Genomic DNA, 10,215 nt, shown 5'->3' with positions numbered 1-10,215 from the left:
CACGCTAAGCAAGTGCTCTGTCAACTGAAGTACACCCCCAGGCTCTCTCCACCTCTTTGCAAAGCTGAAGCCACCAACCCGTTAAGATCTAGACAGAGCCAGGCAGTGGTGGCGCACGCCTTTAATCCCAGCACTCGGGAGGCGGAGGCAGGCGGATCTCTGTGAGTTCGAGGCCAGCCTGGGCTACCAAGTGAGTTCCAGGAAAGGCGCAAAGCTACACAGAGAAACCCTGTCTCAAAAAAACAAAAAAAAAAAGATCTAGACAGAGTGGCTTTTCCCTCAGCGTTCCTCTCCTGTGCTCTCAGACCCTGGCAGTACCCTTCTAAGTGAAGCAGTTCTTCTGCCGCTCCACACTCTTTCTCTCCTCTTGAATTTACATTTTACTCGTTATCGCCATTGAGATCAGGGTGGTCTGGCCACAGACGAGGGCACACAGTTACTGCTGCTGAAGTCATTTCTTTTCAGCCGTAGCAATCGGCTTTCCAGGCTATGATAAAATGCCTGAGGCAATCAACTTCCAAAGCAGAAAGGTCGATTGTGGCTCACAATTTTAGAGGTTTCCGTCCAGCGTCCGTTGGCTTTTTGTGGTTGGGCCCGTAGTGAGGAAGAGATCATGGTAGGTAAGGAGGGTGATAGAGCAACCAGCTTACCTCATGGCAGGCAGGAAGTGTGGGGAGGAGAATGGAGAGGACCCAGTGTCCTCTCAGGGCACACCTCAGACCCCTGAACTCCGTTTCCTTTGTCCCCACTTCCACACAGCCCAAGGACCAAGACTTCAACCCATGGCCTTTGCAGGACACTAACACTGTACTTAGAAGCATCAACAAACTGCAACCCCACCCACCCCCACCCCCGCCACCCAGGCATCACTCTTGTATCTCTGTCCCTGAAACCTTTCAAACATTCCGCCGACTTTTCATATCATTTTCATCCAATTAAAAAAAGCTGAGAAAAGAAATTTTATTTGGCAGTCTGGTAAAAGCCATACAATGTGCCATTTGTCATTTTAACCATCTCGAGGTTATGGTTCGGAGGCATCGAGTGCAGCCGCCTTGTGTGGCAACCACCACTATCCATCTCCAGCACGCTTTTGTCTTCCCTAACTAAACTCCGTTAAACAGGTGCTCCCCGATCCTCAGCCCTCCAATCACCATGCTGCCTTCTATCTCAATGAACATGTTATTCTAGTCACTTTCAAAGGAGTAAAATCCCGAGCTGTCCTTCTGTGACCAGCTTCTTTTGTTTAGCGGAAGGTTTAGTTTAAGGTCCGTTCATGTTGTAATCGACTTCAGGACAGGAAAGATTTATTTTGACTTCTCATTTCCTAATATTTCCTTTTAAAGCCAAAGAATATTCTTACTATGTGACTGCATTACCAGACTTTTTTTTTTTTTTTTAATTCCACAGAACGATTAGACTTATCACAGAAAGATTGTTATGGGGGCCACAAGTTTAAATACGCCAATGTCTTGATTCCTGGGTTCCTCAATGTCTTCCTGCTTTGTGATCAAGGTCAGCTTCAAGGCCTCTCTATCTCACTGTATGCCTCAATGTTTTATTCCAAGATATATTCTTGCCAGAGATAAGTGATATCAGTGTTTACAGTCAGATCAAATACCTCTTGGCTAGGCTTCCCAGGGATTAATACATAAAGGTGACTTCAGAATCTACTTCCTGTATGTCCTGTAAGCTTGCTCTTTGCCCCAAGCATGAGAGAATCAAGGAGATCAAACGTCTTTCACATGTCAATATGAACAGCACTGAAATGTTCTCTTCTCGTTTGATCCCCACATCATATCAATTTCAAGGTGACTAACTGAATTCTAACCATCACCCTCACTGGGAGCACTGTGCCCGTTGCTAATGATACTGCAGTTGACATGCATGCGTGAATAGAGAACATTTTATCTTATTAATCAGGGTCAGCAGAGGTGCCTGCACCGGGTGACTCCAGAAATCTCCGTGGCTTAATTACCCAGATTATTGCTTACCTTTGTAGAGAGGTTGCTCTCTTGCATGGCACTCTTCAAAAGGTGATGCAGGGTGGGTCACTTTGTTCCCTGTTGTTTGCTGAAGTGCTCTACTGCTGGTCACGTGACTGGGAGAGAAACAGAAAACAGTCAACAAAAGCCTGAATCTAAACAACTGCAGGCTGGAAATGACTTCGCTCTTCTGCATGCATGCCACTGATCCTCCAAGTGAGGGGAGAGGCAGGTGGGAAGTGTGCCCTCCCTGTCCACAGGTTATAAAACTGCCTCGATGGTGGCACACTGCCATCTCTGCTTAAGAAACAGCACAGATTCCTTGAGTCTTGTCATCCTCTTTGAGACTTGGTGGTAACTATTTGTAATCCCAGCACTTAGGAGGCTGAGGCAGAACGATTCCAAGTCTGAGGCCAGCCTGGGCTATGTACCAAGACTCTGTCTCAAACACCAGAGATAACAAGGGAGATCTAGCCTGACAATTTTGCTGTCAAATTTCCTTCAGCTCTCACTTGCCAAACGCTTCCTACGTACCAGACGGTGTGTCGGCCAGCTTTCCTTCACTGTGACAGACACACAAAAGTTTCAATAGAAGAAGTCTTGATTTGTGGTTCACAGTTTCTAAGCCGTCAGGCTGGGGTCCCTGTGTCTGTTGCTTCGTACCTGAGCTAAGGCAGGGCACCATGGCAGGAGAGTGAGACAGACAGACAGAGCCCCGCTGCTCACCCCCTGCCAGCCAGGGATAGAAGGAGCAGAAGGGACCAGGAACAAAGTGCCCTCCCCAAGGCATGTCCCAGTGACCTCCTTCTTCTAGAGAGGCTCTGTCTCCCCAAGTTTCTACCACTCCCCAGAATAACACCATTAGCAGGAAACAGAGTTCACCACACTAGCCCACAGGGAACACTTCAAGTTCGAACCACACAGCTGTCCATGTGAACGTTTTTACACATTTCATTTATTCTAACTACTTTGTAGTTCTTATATTATACTTGAAAAAAAAGTACTCGGCCCTGTGTTAGCTTTCCAGAGCTGCCATTTTAAAAGTCCTACAGAAGACCAGGTGTTTCGAATGTCAGGCATTTCTTTTCTTATGCTCCGTATAGACATCTGAGATCAAGTTACCTACAGCCATGCTTTTTTTTTTTTTCTGTCTTGTGGGTAGCCACCACCTTCTTGCTATATTTTCATACACTCTTTCCTCAGTGTGTGCCTACTTATGCATCAATTTCTGGGGCCAGGTTAGTGTTAGGACCACCCCAAAGATTTCCCTTTAGCTTAGTTTCATCTTCAAAGAATTTACCTCCAAATATGATTGTGTTCTAAAATGTTGGGGGTTGGAAGTTTCTGCATGTAAATGTGGTGGGGTCACAGTTTAGCCCAGAACATTCCCTAATTCATCTTACAAAACATAATTTAAGAATACATGCAAAATTTTCGTAAGTTATTTTTATCCAAATTACTTCTAATAAGAAAAATATTTGCTAAGACTTAACCACCACGGACAGGATACCGGCCTTAGCGCCATTTAAATAGAACAGGGGTACAGGTGGTTTTGATCCTGGTTCAGCAGCTCTCCCAAAACAGTCTTCTATATTCTCGTGCTTCAGGGTCACATCGTGGCTGCTGTGGTTCCAAATTCCACGTGCGTGCTTAAGGAAGACGGAAGTGGAAAGGAAAAAGGATTGCCCATCTGTTTTTGTATCAAGACAGAAATCCTTTTTCAAAGATCGCCTCTAGTACCTCATGAGTTAGGATCATGTCTTCACCAAGCTCTAGCTGGCTACCAAGCAGTTGACAAGGTAACGAACTGAGTATGAATTTGGGGTGTACAGAGCCCAGAGTGTGGTGTGGGAGAGAAGTAAAATCTATATTGGGGCTGCTGACATGCCATGCTGAAGAGTAAGATTGCTAGAACGTTCTGGATAAGCTGAGACTATATCAAGTCCTTGAGTGTGGCTTAGTCATTGTTCTGCTGCTGTGAAGAGACACCGTGACTGAGGTAACTCTTACAAGGGACAGCAGTTAACTGGGGACTTGCTCATAGTTTCAGAGGGTTAGTCTATTGTCTTCACAGCCAGAGCATGGTTATAAGCATGGTGCTGGAGCACTTGCTGAGAGCTACATCCTGATCTACCAGCAGAGAGAATCTGCACCTGGCGTGGGCTTCTGAAACCTCAAAACCCACTCTCAGGGACACACTTCCTCCCACAAGGCCACTCCCCCTAATCCTTCTGATCCCTCCAAAGAGTGGCACTCCCTGGTGACTAAGCATTCAGATAGATGAGCCTGTGGGGGTGAAGCCCCCCCCCGCCCCCTCATTCCTATTCAAACCCAATGAGGAAGATTTCAAGACCTGTGATGTGTAACTAGCAAATTGACCCAGGGTTTGCACACACCTAGTTTTCTGTTTCCTGGGAGAAGACTGGGTTCTCCCCTAAATAACAATACTGGAAAAATTCTCAGGGGAGACCATCTGTGAACTTTCCTAATACTCCCTAAAAGGCAGACATCAGAGCAAACAGCCAACCCACATCCCCAGAAAAAAAAAATGAATCACACCTGGAACAGGGGGGTGAGCGGGTGTGAACAAGGGTGATGTGGACAGCAGGCTTCTTCTTCCCCACTGAGGAAATCTTACCTCTCAGATGAGAAGAAGCATAAATGGAATAGAATATTAGCTCTACCAGGGCACGTTCTCCAAAAATGACCAGGTATTGCCAGCAACTCCCCCAGAGACCGCACACTTCTAGGTGAACGTCAGAGGAAGCAACAGGAAGATGTTTAGTCCAGACACGGATGAAGGTCACCATGAAGGGCATTTTTTGTTCCTTCCCCTGGGAAGAGCATGTAGCCCTTGCTGTCAGGACAGCAGCCCTGAGCCCTTGCTGTGCCTCACCGTGTCAGAGAAGAGTGAGAAAAGAGAGAAATCGTGCTTTAGACATCATAATGATCTCTTCGCATGAGTTTCTAATTCTTGTCACAGCAGTATTTGGTAAATCGGTTACCAGCAACATCCTTGTTTTGTAGTGGGCCAGCATTCAGTGTCAGACCTCTGAAGCTAAAAAAGGATTAGCCAAAATAAACAAACAAACAAAAGTCAGCTTTTATGATGTCTAGTACACACACTCCCCTGAGTCTTATTGCATTGAGGTTGTTTTGTGTTCAGTTTTTGTTTCTGCTAATAAAATACAGCATCTTCAGCTGAGCTGCACAGTAGGCAATTGGAGAAGATTCTGGTAGTGTTTGTCTGCCAGTTATAGCAGGGAGACCCATGGAGGGCACAGGCAAGGAGAAGGTGTTCGTTATTTAGCAGCGCTCTTACCCTGCGAGGAAATGTCACGAAACACTACAGAATCCACTAACAAGAGTTTTATTAAGATAAGAGAGAGAGAGACAGACGTGACAGGCCTGTGAAAAGACATGTGAATAAAGAGATGGAGCCGGGAATATGGCGCAGGCTTATAAAGGCTGGGCCGCGCCTGCGCTCACAGGCCCATGTGGCTATTCATGCACGTAGATCACATGGTTGCACTGCACGCTTTACGCAACCACGCAAAGCCATGGGGTCCACACAAAACGTTTTGACCCGGAAATGGCTATTTTGACCCAGAAATGGCTATTTTGACCCGGAAATGGCTAGGCGGAAGTATCTAGGTCCACCAGGCATGCGCAACCATGGGGGCGTATTGTGAATCCCTATCAGAAGGAAACATTGCCTCTACCTGCTAAGCCATGCAGGTGTGTCCCACCCCACCTGTCTTCTGTGGTGCTGAGGATGGAACCTGGGGACTCATGCCTGCTAGGCAAGCCCCTCACCCACTGAGCTACATCCCAGCCCAAGAGAGCTGGGGATTTCATGAATATTGTTCACTCTTCTTCTTATGACTAAGAGGGTTTCTTGCCTTAGTGGCACCTGAGGGTCCCTAGTCCTCAGGGGCTTCAGAAGGTGCCAGCAATCATGCTATACTGAGGGTCACTGAGAAATTATTCCCATTTGTCCCGTTCCACAGAGGTGGACAGCACACCGCTCCTGAAGCAAAACCATTTGTATTTTAGTTGAATGGGACCTGAGCTCTTAAAGGACCTCTCATCAGCCACATGAAGCTGATGAGTCATTCAAAAGACTCACTGCATTTTATTCCGTCTTGCAAAGAGGTGGAAAGATGTGGTGGGCAGTTGAGACTTTAAATAGCTCCCAGAGCTTTCAGAAGGCTGGGTGATCTGGGTGCGTCCAACTATCAGGAGATCTTCAATGACTTCCCAGCCTTCCATCAGCCCCAGGTCCCACCTGAGCCCATCACCACATGCCCACTGCAGTTCGGATGCCCTGCCTGGATGCCAGCTCCCCTGCCTCAACATGGGCCTGCAAGCTCCCTCAAGGGTCCCTATGCTGGAAAATTTGGGGCCACGCTTTCTCCTTGCTTCCCTTCGTTACCCGCCAACTGGCTCTGGAAAGGCTGGATCAGAAACACCACTCAGCTGTGGACACCTGACGCTATGTGGAATTTCCATCCACTCGTCTGACTTACTGCTAACCATCTACCAACACATTCCCATGCCGCCAATCTCCATCCCTCCCAACCTCCACCTTGCTCCAGGGTCACCTTAAGGCCAGTGTGTTTAAAGGTTTCAGAAGACCAGATTCAACGTTTCCAGCTGCGCAAACAAAGCTGGCCTTGTCTTCCACTCTCCCACCTGCTGGCCAGCTCCCGACTGGAGCTCCAAGGAGCCAGGGCAGGCTTTGATCCTGTGCACACTTCCTACTTCCCACATTGCTCACTGTTAGTCTCTAGAACTCATCTTCTAGGTGTTGTGGACTCTGTTTCCGCTCAGGCGTCCCTAGAAAACTTGCTATGATTCTGAGGTGGCTCGGGGAGAGGAAAGATGCAGAAACTTCAAGCAGTCCATTGCATTTGCCCAGCGGCACGCATTGATCAGATGCAGTTCCTTCCCACCTTGGACATTGGTCTCCTGATACCAATCACGTTCTAAACGCCCCTAACAGCTATCTATAAAGAGAAAACTCTGGGGCCAGGTGATCCAGCCAATCTCTAGATTAATGTGGGCGGGCTGTAGGTGTGCTTTTGGCTAACTGAATCTTGGTACTCTATCATAAAAATGGTTTTGGTTTGTCAAGGTAAAAACTCACCTGAAATGACACAGGCGGTCCAGTGTCTCAGGGTGGCCTGCAAAGGACCTCCCTTCACTGCTCTGTCCCGGGTGAGCCCAGAGATAGGCTCACACTGCTTCTCGCTAGATCTGGGCCAGCCCAGCCTCTGTCCAGAGGCCCGTCCTGCAGTTTTATCTTGTTCTGGATCTATTCCGGGCCACACTCATTTCTCAGAGTGGAAACTGGATTTTTGACAATGTGCCTTTTGCATGCAATTCTTCATTCTAATTACAACCAGTCCTCAGTGAGAAGGCCTGAGTTAAAGGGCAGTGTCTACCAGAATATAGGGTACCTCCTCCAGGCCCCTTCGCCTGGCAGGATGGCATCTTGCTGGCATCTGACTAGTCTCCTTATAGTCACTCCGAGATAGAAAGCCACTTTCTAGATATGATTTGCTAGCCAGGGGACACCTAGTGACGAAAGCAATAAACGACAAGAGCAAATGACCCGAGATCTTTGTAGGATCCCTTTTACTGTTTTAGGGGTTATAAGATAGAATGCCTCATCTTTTTATCTGGTCATATTTTGGGAAACAAACATCTATTGCCCTTTCTAGTGCACTGGATCTAGAAGTATTTATATTTAAAAAATAATAATAAGAGTAAACATGATGGCTATGCCGGTAAAGGCACTTGCTTCCAAGACTGAAGACACCAATTCAATCCCCCAAATCTACACAGAGGAAGGAACTGACTCTGACTTCCACAAGTGTGCTGCGGTAGGAATAACACACACACACACACACACACACACACACACACACACACACTAAACAATCAAATAAAAAGATACAATAGTAAGTGTGGTGGTGCACACTTGTAATACCAACACTCAGGAAGCTAAGGCAGGAGGATCTGGAGTTTGAGGTATATGGGAAGACCCTGTCTCACACTAATAATAATGATAATCAAAACTCTTGCTTTCTGCAGGGAGTGATAGTGCACACCTTTAATTTCAACCCTCCTGAGACAGAGGCAGGAAGATCTGTGTGAGGTCAAGGCCAGCCTGGTCTACATAATGAGTTCCAGGAGAGTGCACAGCCAGAGCTATGTAGAGAGACCCCTGTCTCAAACAAACAACAAAATCTTATACTTTCAAAGTTCTCTGTCATCCCTGCAAGATATTTTTAGACTTCTCATGCCTGACGCTGGGGGGGGGGGGGGGGTAAAGGGGTAGGGGGTTGTTGTTGTTAAATAGTCTATGGTTATTGGGGCAAACATGTCAGCCCTGATGGGTGGATTTCATTTAAAGTATGTATAGACAGACTTTTATGTGCTGTGTGTAACTTTAGGTACATAGACCACTTGGCTCCTTAGGACATTTCAGACATCCTTACTATTAGTCTGTCTTAGTCAGTGTTCTATTGCTGTGAAGAGACACCATAACCACAGCAGCTCATAAAAGAAAGCACTTAATTGGGGCTGGCTTACAATTTCAAAGGTTTAGTCCATTGTCATTATGGCAGGAAGCATGGCAGTGTGCGGGCAGACACAGTGCTGGAGAAGGAGCTGAGAGTTCTACATCCAGATTCGCAGGTAGCAGGAAGAGAGAGGCTGGGCTTGGCATGGGCTTTTGAAACCTCAAAGCCCACCTCCAGTGACACACTTCCTCCAATAAGGCTACACCTCTTAATCCTTTCAAATAGTGCATTGAAATCTATGTGCTTATGTGTGTGTGTGTGGGGGGGGTAATTCTCATCCAAACAACCACACTCCCCTCCCTCCTTCCTCTGTGTTTATCTCCTTCTCCTTCTCTAAAGCCCTCCCCTTTTCCCATTTCCCCCTTCAGATAACTCTACACCCCCGGTTCTCTCTACTGCCTGCCACCATGATCCTTTTACATTTCTGGTTTCTACAATTACTCCAGGCTGTATCCTCATAACTGAAGACAGAGCTAGGAGGCTCAGGTGAGAAAGAACATGTGGCATGTGTCGTTCTGGGCCTGGGTTCCATCACTCAATGTGATATTTTCTATTCCCACCCATTTACCTGCAACATTCATGATTCAGTTTCTCTTTGCACCTGAATAGTGTTCCGTAGTGTTTGTGTACCGTATTTCATTATTCACACGTCAGCTGAAGGACATGTAGGTTGTTTCCGTTTCCTGGCTGTCGTGAATAGAGCAGCGATGAACATGGCTGAGCGAGTGTCTGTGGAGTAGTAGGATGTTGAGGCCTTTGGGCAAAGGCCAAGGAGTGGTCTAGCTGGGTCAACTGGTAGATTTACAGTTTGCAATCCCACCAACAGTGAATGTGTCTTCCTCTTTCCCCACATCCTCTCCAGCATTTGCTGTCAGTTATTTTATTATCTTTTCCACTCCTGGCTTTGATTTGCATTTGTCTAATTGTTAGGGACAATGAACATTTTTTTTGTGTGATATTTCTTAACCATTTTTCTTTCTTCTCTTAAAAACTCTGTTGACACCCCAAGCCCATTTTTTAAAGAGTCATTTTATATACTCTCTGCTTTTTAAAATTCTTTACATGTTCTGGATATTAATCCCTCTGAAAAGGTTTCTCTCCCACTCTCTGGGCTTTCTCTTCTCTTGAGTGGTTGTTTCTTTAACTATGGAGACGCCTTTCAGTTTTATGAGGTCGTACTCGTCAACTGTTGGCCACACTTCCTGGGCAAGCAGAGTCCAAGTCAGAAAGTCCTCTCCTATGCCTAGCTCATGTAGGTACTGGCTCTGCTTTCTTCTGGCAGTTTCTGTGTTTCAGATTTCACACTTAGGTCTTCAATCCATTAGGAGTCAGTTTTTGTGCAAAGTAATAGGCGTGAGTCTAATTTTATTCTTCTATGTGTAGATATCCAGTTTTTTTCCAACATCATTTGTTGAAAATTCTGTCTTTTCTCAAGTTTGTGGGGTTTTTTTTTTCATTTTTTTTTATATTAGATGGCTGTAATTACATGTACTCATGTTTGGGTCTTTGATTTTGTTCCATTGGTCTAACATGTATGTTTTTGCAGTACCATATTGCTTTTATTACTATAGCTCTATAATATATTTTGAGGTTTGGAATGATAATCCCTCCAGCATTGTCCTTTTTGCTCAGGATTGTTTTGG

The 10,215-nt window shown here is 46.1% G+C and overlaps 1 long non-coding RNA gene across 1 annotated transcript; it reads right to left on the bottom strand.

The window, feature by feature from the left end:
• Window positions 1–944: 944 nt before the first annotated feature.
• LOC131894609 (uncharacterized) lies at window positions 945–7,462 on the bottom strand. Its single transcript, XR_009374962.1, has 3 exons — window positions 7,132–7,462; window positions 1,992–2,098; window positions 945–1,334 (listed from the first exon to the last, which is right to left on the bottom strand). It is a non-coding gene; the product is annotated as an uncharacterized LOC131894609 (long non-coding RNA).
• Window positions 7,463–10,215: the final 2,753 nt, after the last annotated feature.

Source organism: Peromyscus eremicus, chromosome 17, assembly GCF_949786415.1.
Source record: "Peromyscus eremicus chromosome 17, PerEre_H2_v1, whole genome shotgun sequence".
Lineage (NCBI taxonomy): Eukaryota > Metazoa > Chordata > Mammalia > Rodentia > Cricetidae > Peromyscus > Peromyscus eremicus.
Note: the sequence above shows the minus strand (reverse complement) of the source record. Positions and strands in the feature narration are given on the sequence as shown.